General features: G+C 48.5%; 1 pseudogene; it reads left to right on the top strand.

Annotated features, from left to right (window-relative positions):
• The first annotated feature begins 508 nt into the window (after positions 1 to 508).
• LOC126952277 (60S ribosomal protein L34-like) lies at positions 509 to 2690 on the top strand (annotated as a pseudogene).
• The last annotated feature ends 9591 nt before the right edge of the window (positions 2691 to 12281 follow it).

Genomic DNA, 12281 nt, shown 5'->3' with positions numbered 1-12281 from the left:
AAAGCTGGGAAAAAAGAGAGTTCATTCAAATGAATGCCACATTAAATACACCCCACTATGTAATTTTTTAATGATGGAATATGGGGTCTTTTCATTATAAGTTCTTTTGTGGCATTTGATTGGTTACCATGTCCATGATTACTAACTTTTTGTTTGTTTGTTTTGTTTTGACACAGAGCCTTCCTCTGTCGCCCAGGCTGGAGTGCAATGGCATGATCTTGGTTTACTGCAACTTGAGTAGCCGGGATTGCAGGCACCTGCCACCACATCCAGCTAATTTTTGTAGTTCTAGTAGAGATGGGGTTTCTCTGTGTTGGCCAGGCTGGTCTCAAACACCTGACCTCAAGTGATCTGCCCACCTCAGCCTCCCAAAGTGCTGGGATTACAGGCGTGAGCCACTGCACCTGACAGTAATAATATTTTTTAAGTAGGAATATTTTTAAGTAGGAAAAAAATGTAAAGCAGATGCTGGTCAGATTAAGAATGAGCCGGTCCCAAGAGATAGTCCATGGAAGCACGCAAGACTTCATCCTGCACCTTTGACTCCCGGGGCAAAGGAGTCACCAGGACACAGGGTGTGAGGCGCACCCCTAGAATCGCCAGCACCTCCAAATGGGTTTTTTGGTCAGAGTTTGGCTCTCCAGGGCACAGCTTCCACTCTTCCTAAGATAGAGTCCACTCCACTCTTAGGTAAAATGTGAGTTAATATACCAAAGACAGGCAGGGGGAGAGGCTGGCCATCTGTGATGGGTTGGTTTGTGTCCCCCAAAATTCACTGCTGCAGTCCTGATCTTCTGAAGTCTTTACGGGGGTGGTTAAGTGAAAATGAGGCCGTGAGGATCTGTCCTAATCTAAAATCGTTTGTGTGCACGTGTATATTCATTGCAGCACTATTCACAATAGCAAAGACATGGAATCAACCTAAATGCTCATTAATGGTAGACTGGATAAAGAAAATGTGGTGCAAATACACCATGGAATACTATGCAGCCATAAAAAGAACAAGATCATGTCCTTTGCAGGAACATGGATGGAGCTGGAGGCCATTATTCTAAGCGAACTAACACAGGAACAGAAAACCAAATATCACATGTTCTCACTTGTAAGTGGGAGCTAAATGATGAGAACACATGGATACATAGAGGGGAATAATGCACACTGGGGCCTACCAGAGAGTGGAGGGTAGGAGGAGGGAGAGGATCAGGAAACATAACGAATGGGCACTAGGCTTAATATACCTGGGTGATGAAATAATCTGTACGACAAACCCCCATGATACCAGTTTACCTATGTGGCAAACCTGCATTTGTACCCAGGAACTTAAAATAAACATTTTAAAAAGAGGCAGTTAGGATACAGACATGTAGAGAGGGAAGTCTGCAAGCCAAGGAGAGAGGCTGCAGGAGAATCCAAACCTGACACTTTGGTCCTGGACTTCCAGGCTCCGGGACGACGCAGCAATAACCTTCTGCTGTTCATTCCCCCAGTGTGTGTAGCTTCCTTACAGGAACCCCAGCAAATGCATACATCATCCAGACTAGGTAGGCCATTTTTCTAAAATATTACTAAACTATGTCAAATATTTAAACACTGTTTTGTAAAATACAAGCTGAAGTGTTTGAACAACGTTTCCTCATTTGCACATTTATGCGCCAGTGAATCGCTGGTTGACATATTCATAGGTTTCAGCATATGGCTTCTGGTGCATTTCATATATGTTTGGTTTCATCACACTGAATTCTGTTGTCACTTACATTAAGTCCCCAAAAGACCTTTTCATGAAATGTTACGGAGAGATCATGAAATAATAAAATCAGATAAATAAACAATTGAATCTGGTGAATCCAACCAAAATTAAAAGTTGTCATATTAGGGTCGCGTTTGTACTATTTTGAGTGATAGCAACATATTATGGAATGAGACACAAGATGCATTCCTAATTATATGTGTCTGTGCACGTGTGTGTGTGTGTGTGTGCGTGTTGATGTATCAACTCTGGACCAAAAAAATGTTTTCTTAAATAACTATCTGAAGGCAAATAGTTCTCCAGTTAAATAGTTCTTCAAATAGTTAAGAAACTATTTAAAGTTTCTTAAAGAACTATTGGAAAGTGGATAAGAACAGGCAGAAACGGGAAGAGTGTCCATCTGTAAGGGATGAGGATTTGCCTGGCTTTCCACTGGGGCTGATGTAGAAAGTAGAGCCTCTCTCACTGCCTTGAGGGCTCAGCAGAAGAGAAGGGATTCCTAAAAGGCTGGAAAACGAGGAGGGAAAGGAGCAGGTCAAAAGGAGCAAGTGAGCGCTTCCGGATATGTTGTTGTCTGCAGGCACTTAGAACGGTCCGGCGTTTGACATACTGTCGTAGGCTTTCCTAAAATACAGCCTTTAACAAAACTAGGCTGCCCTGAACCCCTGGTAATGGAATTGTTTACCTTTATACCAAGAAGGTTGGGAAAGCACCAACATCTGCATGTGGCATGTACCCAGGCAGACTTCGAGGGGTTCGTGCGGTAAGACCTAAAGTTCTTATGAGATGGTCCAAAGCGAAGAAACATGTCAGCAGGGCCTGTGGTGGCTCCATGTGTGCTAGATGTGATCGTGACAGGACCAAGCGTGCCTTCCGTATCGAGGAGCAGAACATTCTTGTGAAAGTGTTGAAGGCACAAGCGCAGAGTCAGAAAGCTAAATAAAAAATGAAACTTTTTTGAGTAATAAAAATGAAAAGGCCTAAAAAAAGAAAGGAGCAAGGGGGGAGCTCTTAAAACCTGTGTATAAATTCCCCCAGGTCTTCAACTGACCTGTCAGCTGCCTGAGTGGGAGAGAGTCCAGGGAAACTTTCAGAAGGAGCCAGCTGGAATGCTGAGGAGACAAGGGAGGAACCAGAAAATACGATGTAGTAAATCTCAAAAGGTTGACATTTTGGGGAGCATGTTCTCTGACTACAGTGAAATTAAACTAGAAATCGACATCTTGAAAATCTCCAAAAAGCTACAGTGGGCATTACTGGGCAATTGATGAGCTTTGATTATGGGCTGAGGATTCAGGTAATAATATTGTATCGGTGTTAAGTCTCCGGATTTTGGTAATTACACTGTGGTCATGTCCAAGATGGTCTTTGTTTCTGGAAAATACACACTGGAGCATTTAGAGGTAAAACGGCACAGTCTGTGGGGGCGGGGGAGAGGGAGAGAGAAGGGAGGAGGACGAAGAGAGAGGAGTGAAAAAGCAAACAGCATAAAATGTTAAACAATTGTTGAACCTGGGTAAATAGTATATGGGAGCTCTTTGTACTATATTTGCAACTTCTCTGAAATTTTAAAATTATATCAAAATTTACCCTTAAAAAAAACAAAAGAATATCTAACTGGCATCCTGTTTTGCTTCTATTTACTTCTGGAATTGTCTGTATAGGAGATTAGAGGTAAGAGCTTCCAAAGTGCTCCACCCTCACACCCAGCTGGGAGGGGCCGTGAATGGTACCGTGGGGATGGTGGCCAAACGGCAGACAGGGGCTTTGTCACCTAATGCAGAGGGCAGACCAGGTCCCCACAGCGCCAGCCCGCTCCTGAGCACCATCTCACCATTATTGGGTTTCTAAGTGGACAGCAGCAAGGTCCTTGTGCTAAACTGCAAAACACATCACAGAGCCCAGAGGCAAGGATTAGTGTCCGCTAGACAAAGGACCAGCTGCGATTATCATCTTGTTGAACGTTTAGAAACATCGAGATAGGAAAGGTGAGAGAGTAATTGTCTCTGAATAATGAGTTTTTCTGCGGTGGCAGTGGTGCGGGGCGTTCAGCGGAGGCTGAAGAGGGGAGAGAAAGTTGCCAACCATGAAGAACGCTTTAGAGAGCAATGTTGACTTCGCGATCTGCCCGTCTTAGCATTTCCTGCACATCCCCCACGCACCACACTCCTCAGACAGGTTCTCTTCTGTCTTGGAAGCAGGCATTGGCTCTGCACATGCTGGTGGTCCTGAAGCGCCTCTCTGCCACCTTCCTGTGTTTGGGAGAATCCCTCCTCCTGTGTCTCAGCAGGAGGCAGGGACTGACTCCCACAGCAGAAGACAAAATGCCAGGGACTTGCTTCCTCAGCCTTCCTTGCAGTGTAAGGTGGGATGTGAGGCAGCCAATCAGATGTGTTTGCCCAGAGTCCCAGGGATCCCCAAGGCCCTCTCTCGGGCAGCTAGCACAGCTGCAGGCCATGGAGACCCTGGGTCAGCAGTGCAGGTGCAGCACCCAGCAACTGGGACCCTCAGTGGCTGCAGAAGCAGCGTCCCTGAGGAGCGGTCACGGGCGTGGTTCCCACACAGCTAGCCGCTCTGCGACTTGCCAGACATCATGTGTACAATCCAGTGACATTAAATACTTTCTCAGTGTTGTGCAGGCATCACTAGTATCTAGTTCAGGACTTCATCACCCAAATGGAAACCCCGTATCCACGAAGCAGCCGCTTTCCTTCCTCCCTTCCCCACTCGGTCCCTTGCAACCACTAGTGCATTCCGTCTCCATGGATTTGCTTTTTCTGGATGTTTGATATGAATGGAATTACGTGGTCTGACTTCTTTCCTTGAGTGTTTTCAAGCCCCATGCATGTTGTAGCATGTGTCAGAGCTTCAGTCCTTTCTACAGTCAAACAATATCCCATTGCATGGATATATTACATTTTGTTTACCCATTCATTTGTTGATGGACAGTGGGTTGTGTCCAGCTTTTGGTGATTGTGAATAGAGCTGCTATGAATATTCATGTACTAGTTTTTGTTTGGAGACCTATTTTCCATTCTTTCGGGTATAGACCTAGGAATGGAATTGCTGGGTCATGTAGTGATTCTATGTTTAACTTGCGAAGGAACTGCCAAGCTATTTTCCCCAGTATCCTTTTAATACATTATTTTCTCCTTAATACAATCAGAGTTTGTTTCTGTTGTTTGCAACTAGGAACCCTGACTGATACCTTATTCCCACCTTACTGATGGGAAACCTGAGGCTCAGGGAAAGACTGAGTGGTTTGTCCAAGGCTCCTGACTGGATCCAGGCTACAAATCCCTTAACAGTTTGCTGCTGAGACTCTAGGACAGTGAGATTCCCTTTGCGTCTTACCTCCTGCATAAATAATATGGTGCGGTGGTTCCCAACGGGGGTCCCTGGAGGCCAAGGGTGCCATGAATTATTGACCAGGGTCTGGGAGCTATTTTGAATATTTCACTAAGTGTAATGGAAAACCTCCCACTTTCGCACGATGAAGCTGTTCAAGCTACCTAAAATGTCAAGTTTCTTTGCTTTTGGCAGAAATTAAATCAACCCACGGTGGTAATAAGAGTTACTGCCTGCTGATCAGACTCTGGCTCTCTAGCTGGCAGTTATGTATATCTTTGATTAATTTTAAAAATTGGAAAATGAATAAATTATTACTTAATAAATGAAGTTGTTTGGTGAATGAAAATCTTTTAAAACATGGGGTCCACGGGGAGAGAAATCAGACATGAGTGTCTTGGTGACAAGAAAGTCATCAAAGCGTTGAGAACACGTCCTTGGCTGTCTCCTGGGGCTCTGGGCCTGAGAGTCTTGATTCTGCCAACGACAGCTCAGACCTTGTGCAAGTGACTGTGGGTGTCCCCTTCTCTGCCACAGAGGGGCTGACTTACTGCTGCTAAGCTTCCTTCCAGCTGTGGTGTCCTGTGATTCTAACCCACCTATGAAGTGAGGCAGCGATGAAGAGGGGGGATAATTCGTTTTTTCTAGGTGGCTGTGGGGCGGATTCCCAGGGAAGCCAGAAGCTGAGCTGCCCGCAGGACACAGCAGTGACCAGAGATGGGAGGTCCTGCACACACCCCAGTCTCTCTCTCCAGACCCCTTCTCCTGCTGTATCCTCTGGCTTGCAGATGGTCACTTTCCTTCACCCCTCACCTCTTCCCTCACCCACATCCCACCAGGCCATTGCCAGGCCCTTTCTGTCTCCGGAGGTCTGTCCTCTGGATCAACACCTCTCTGTCCCCAGGCTGTCTCCCACAGGGTCCCCAGCCGGGCTCTGAACCTCAGGCTGGGCCTCTGAGCATTCACCACCTACTTCCCTGTCCAGCATCACAGAACCCTGATATCTTTGTTTTGTCTTTGCTAACAGTGGTGTGGTCACATCACAACTTACTTCGTATAAGGTAAGCAAGTAAGGTAAGTCATGAAGCAGCCGTGACACCTGCCCTCCCAGCACACCTCTCACCATCCTTCCTAAAGCCTGCACCAGCCACAGGGAGCCATCTGCGGCCTCCCGGATGGCCAGGCTGTTCCCGGCCTCCAAGCCTTTGGGTCATCCCTAATTGCTTTCTTGACATTTAGTTTGAAAGAGTGACAAAGTGACATTTTAACTCCTGGCGATACATACTGGTCCTGATGACAAATACAGTCAGCCCCAGTGGGCTTCTGTGTGATTTTGAACCCGCCCCTCCACCTCTCTGGGTGCTGAATACACTCATCACCTGAAAGAACATTTACCGCCTACTTAACCGTGAGCTACGGACATAAATAAATGAACGTTTGTAAAGAGCCTCAGAACGTTCAGAGGAACGGTACCCAGCAGTGAGTAAACAGCTCCGTGAAGTGCCAGCTCTGGAGGGCAGCCTTGCATGTCGTGAATACCAATGTCTTGACTGATGAACCCACAAACAGGCATTCATCAGTCAAAGACAATGGTCTGTGAACTCTTGCAGTTCACGCCCTGCGTGGGCATCAGACCTGAGATTTACTGCTTGATGGGTTTATTTAATATCTACCCAGAGATAGCGTCAGATCCCACAGCGGGAGGGCTCAGTCTGGAAGAGTGGCCCTCAGCCCTCAGACACCAGTCGTGGGGCCAGGCCTCCAGAGCCTCCCACCCATTGGCTTCAAGTTGGGGTTCCTACAACTCCCACTTTGTGTTTGATTAACTTGCTGGAGCGACTCACAGAACTCAGGGAAACACGTTTACCAGTTTATTTTAAAGAATGTCGCAAAGGATACAGATAAAGAGATGCACAGGATGTGGTGCCCGGAGCTTCGGTGCCCTCCCTGGGCGCGCCACCCTCCAGGAGCCTCCATGGGTTCAGGTATCCGGAAGCTCCCGGACCCCGTCCTCGTGGGTTTTTATGGAGGCTCCGATGCACGGGCATGCTTGACAACCACGTGGAAATGTGACTGGACAGAAAGCGTGTGATTTAAACCCAGCAAGGCCGACCTGCTCAGACTTTTCTTGGCCTCTGTAAGCGGCATTCCTTCCTCTAGGGTATGGGGCAGGACCTTCTGTGGAATGAGGGCTTTTTGATCCACAAACAGATTAGCATCCCACCATGGGCAAGTGAGAGAAAACAGGAGAAGGTCAGAAAGAGAGATTCTGTTTCCTGAGTCCTAAAGCACCCCAGCATTCTAACAAGGAATGTGGGCATTGGGAGGCAGGAACCTGGACCAAAACCAATACGCATATCCTACCACCACAGGCCTTCTGCGATGCAACGTTTTCCAGACACTTCCCAGACCTCAAACCCCTTCCATCTTCCTTTCACTGTCGACTTCTCGGGCCTGATGCTAGCAGCTTTTGCACACACTGTGCCATTTAACTCTTACATCAGCCCAGTGTCCCAGCCTGCAGATGTGGCTCAGGGAGCTTAGTGGGTGCTCAAGGACACTGTATTTGAACTTGAACTGCCCGACTCCAAAGTCCTAACTCTTCACTACTTTGCTAGACTTCCTGTTTTCATCCTGAAATGTGCTTGAGGCAACCCTATGAAACAGTGTTTCTCAGGTCTGTTGCCCACATACAGCATGAACTACCAGAGCTCACAGGCCCTCTTCTGGCCTGGAGTGAGTCCCCAGCAAATCCCAGTTAGAGCCTGCTGGGGATGCAGGCACGGAAAAGGCCAGGCAGCGGGGTGCTCTGTCCCAGGCTGGAACAGCACAGCCAAACCACGTCAGAGCCAGTCAGCCCCGAGGTGTGAGGCAGGGAGGCTGGGCTTGTTTAACTTTCTCTCTCCCAGGGTTCTGTGGTGCCTGTCTGTAGGGGACAGAGAAGCTCTGTGAGCTCGTTGTCCCTGTGCTATTAAAAGGCCCTGCAGACGGTGCCACCTGGGCGTGGGGGTGATTAAGGCACAGCGACAGCAGGTTGGCCTGCTGCCCTGGCCAGGGAGCGGTGCTTTGCCAGGCATTGTTTCCCTCATCAAACGGGGGAAACAGGTGGCTGGGCCCAAAGTGCTTCCCTCTGACGGGGGTGCTGCTTCACTCCCATCATCTAGGTCTGAATTAATCCCAGAGCAGCCTTCTCCAGGTGGGCTGGGCAGGAGACAGGTGCATAGGGGAGGGAGCCGGGGAGGAAAGGAGTCAGAGGAAGGATAGGAGGAAGGAAGGGAGAGAGGGAAGGAGAAAGTTCCCTTGCACTGCCCAATGCCAGTGCTTTGCAGGGTGGGGAAATGGGAGAGGAAGGCATTGAAGATGTTACTCGTATCCAGGCTTCCTTTGGGATCATCAGGATTTCCTTTGCCTGGGTCCCGATGACCTGTGACTGGCTTAAGGGGCACCATGAAATCCTCTCACATGTAGCTGCCTCATCAGAGCAGGGAATGTGGACCTGCTGGGCACAGCAGCCAACGGTGGCCACTTCCGTGCTCCTCCTCCTCCCCACTGAGTAGCAAATTCTTAGGGAATCCAGAAGACATTCTTGCCTGCGAGGGTCCAGTGCCTGGGAGCATTTGAGATCTGCTCTTCCTCTCGTCCCAGCTGTCACTGCCCTTCTGTCTCTTGTGCCCTCCAGTGCCAAGGTCATGGGCTGGCAGAGCATGTGGTCTGGACCCTCTGCGCATGGACAGGCCCTCCTCAGCTGAATTGGCCTGAACTGGGAGCCGGCAGGCTGGGCCACCCCTCTGAGTCTCGGCCATGGATTATAGGGGCCAGCTCACAGGCTCTCAGCTCAGCTGCCTCTCCAGCGGCTGCCAGAACATGTCGGGGCATCTGGGTCACATGAAGGCTGAGCATCTCCTGGGGACACTAAACGTGAAGGCCCCCTTCAGCCTAAAGACACCATGAGCCCCCAGTTTACTAGCTGTGGCCACTGTCACAGGCAGGCACGGGGGGAGTCATCTGGAGAGGGGCACAGTCCGCCTGTCTCGGGCACTGTATTAGATTCCTATAGCTGCCATAACAAAGCACCTCGAGCTACGTGGCTTCAAACCATAGCAATGTCTGGTCTCACAGTTCTGGAGGCCCGAGGTCTGAAATCCAGGTGTCAGCAGGACCACGTTTCCCTCTGAAACCTGTAGGAGTCTTCCTTATTTCTTCCAGCTTCTGAGAGCTTGCTGGCAATATTTACGTTCCTTGGCTTATAGATGCTCCACTCCGATCTCTGCCTCCATTGTCACATGGCGTTCTCCACGTGTCTCTGTCTTCATGTGATTGTCTTCTAATGAGGACACCAGTCACATTGGATCAGGGCCCAGCCTACTCCAGTATGACCTCACCTTCGCTAATGACATCTGCAAAGACCCTACCTCCAAACAGAGTCACACTCTGAGGTGCTCAGGGTCAGGACTTCAACCTTTGTCTTTTGGAAGACACACAGTTCAACCCATATCCGGAGCTCTCGAGGATCTGAGGGTGAAATTTCCTTCCTCCTTCCTTGTGTGGTCTACTGGTTAAGCCTCAATGGTGAGCAGCTCAGCCTTGCATGCTCTGAAAAGAGCACAGTGCTCCAGCTCCCCTGAGCGCATGGGTTGCCTGGGGCCTTGTTAAAGGCAGATTCAGACTCAGCTGGTCTGGGGAGGGGCCCAAGACTCTGCATTTCTAACAAGCGCCCAAGTGATGCTCAGGCTGCTGGTCAGTGAACCACACTTAAATAGCAAGGAGCTAGCCCATGAAAACTTCCCAAGGAGTCAGGCCCCTCCTGCCCCAGAGGAGAGTGGAGGACTGCAAGGGTCAAGTGCTAGAAGGAAGGAAGCAAGCAGAATACTGCAGTTTAACAGGCAACAGAAAATGGTATCCCTATTACAAGTGCATAGTCAAATCTGCTCCAAGCCCCAGGCTGGGAGCTGCCATCTGAATTATCTATAGCCAAATCCCTAGCAAAGACACAGGCTGAGTTGCCAGGGAGACCTCAGGGGAGGTCCATCACTTCCGCCTGCTTCCACCTTTGTCCCAATTCAATCAACTCCCACGCTTTTATTTCTCTTGGGAAATACTTTAGAAATGGGATTTTTCTGGGTCATATGGTAAATGTATGCTTAACTTTTTAAAACAACTTTTTATTACGCATAATTCCCCTACCATAAAATTCTCCCTTTTCTAAAATGTGTGATTCAGTGGCATTTAGTAGATTCACAGAGTTGGGCAACCATCACCATGGTCTAATTCCGGGATACTTATGGATTAAAGACTTAAATGTTCAACCTAAAACCATAAAAACCCTAGAAGAAAACTTAGGCAATACCATTCAGGACACAGGCATGGGCAAAGACTTCATGACTGAAACACCAAAAGCAACGGCAACAAAAGCCAAGACAAATGGGATCTACTTAAACTAAGGAGCTTCTGCACAGCAAAAGAAACTACCATCAGAGTGAACAGGCAACCTACAGAATGGGAGAAAATTTTTGCAATCTACTCATCTGACAAAGGGCTAATATCCAGAACCTACAAAGAACTTAAACAAATTTACAAGAAAAAAATCAAACAACCCGATCAAAAAGTGGGCAAAGGATATGAACAGACACTTCTCAAAAGGAGACATTTATGTAGCCAACAGACACTTGAAAAAAGGCTCATCATCACTGGTCATCAGAGAAATGCAAATCAAAACCACAATGAGATACCATCTCACACCAGTTAGAATGGCGATCATTAAAAAGTCAGGAAACAACGGGTGCTGGAGAGGATGTGGAGAAATAGAAATGCTTTTACACTGTTGGTGGGACTGTAAACTAGTTCAACCATTGTGGTAGACAGTGTGGCGATTCCTCAAGGATCTAGAACTAGATGTACCATATGACCCAGCCATCCCATTACTGGGTATATACCCAAAGGATTATAAATCATGCTGCTATAAAGACACATGCACACATATGTTATTGTGGCACTATTCACAATAGCAAAGACTTGGAACCAACCGAAATGTCCATCAATGATAGACTGGATTAAGAAAATGTGGCACATATACACCATGGAATACTATGCAGCCATAAAAAAGGATGAGTTCATGTCCTTTGAGGTGACATGGATGAAGCTGGAAACCATCATTCTGAGCAAACTATCACAAGGACAGAAAACCAAACATGCATGTTCTCACTCATAGGTGGGAATTGAACAATGAGAACACTTGGGCACAGGATGGCGAACATCACACACCGGGGCCTGTGGTGGGGTGGGGGGAGGGGGAGGGATAGCATTAGGAGATATACCTAATGTAAATGACGAGTTAATGGGTGCAGCACACCAACACGGTACATGTATACATACGTAACAAACCTGCACGTTGTGCACATGTACCCTGGAACATAAAGCACAATAAAAAAGAAAAATGCTAATTCACTTGTAACATTGTACTGTTAGAAACTAAGAGCTCCCCTGCCTTAGCTCATTTTAGCCTCACTACAATCCCATGAGTATGATTAGTACCCTCCTTTTCCAAGTGGGGAAACCAAGTCCCAGAGCTCTGGGAACTGCTCAGGTTCTCCCAGCTGGTCAGTGGCAGAGCCACAGTTCATGCCTGATGCCTGAGGCATCTAACCCTCAGCAGGGCTTTTGGTTCCTCCCAGCTGGCAGGTTAGATGTGTTACCCAGGGGGTGAGGGGTGTGTGGGGTGCAGTCAGGCCCTGGTTCAAGGGCGGGTGCTGGTCTCACACCATCTGAGTGGAACGAGGCAGATGGCGGGGCTGGTGGCCTGAGAGCAGTGGGTAGAGGCTCATGGAGTCTGACTCCCATGGGTGGGAGAGGGAAGCCGTGGGCAGTTGGCCTGGCTTTGCTGTGTGGTCACCGGGTGGGAGATGGACTGAGGAAGTACTCATGCCCACCCCGCTGCTCTGGCTCAAGGGACTTTGAGAAGAAGTAGCGTGGATAAACCAGAGGCTCCACCCTCAGCACTGGGGTCTCACCCTCTCCCTTGCCTCTCTGTGCTGTTCAGTCCACCCTATCTGTTCCCGGGACGCTGCCCAGCTGGGCAATGTCAGCAGCCCCTGATGCTCCGAGGAAACCACCGACAGCTGGGGCCACATGGCCTCATTGTTTCTCTCCCTTTGTCTTTGCAGGCCTGGCTTGCACCCTAGACACCTCC

This window comes from Macaca thibetana, chromosome 4 (assembly GCF_024542745.1).
Source record: "Macaca thibetana thibetana isolate TM-01 chromosome 4, ASM2454274v1, whole genome shotgun sequence".
Lineage (NCBI taxonomy): Eukaryota > Metazoa > Chordata > Mammalia > Primates > Cercopithecidae > Macaca > Macaca thibetana.
The sequence above is the reverse complement of the archived record's forward strand: the minus strand, read 5'-3'. Positions and strand labels throughout refer to the sequence as shown.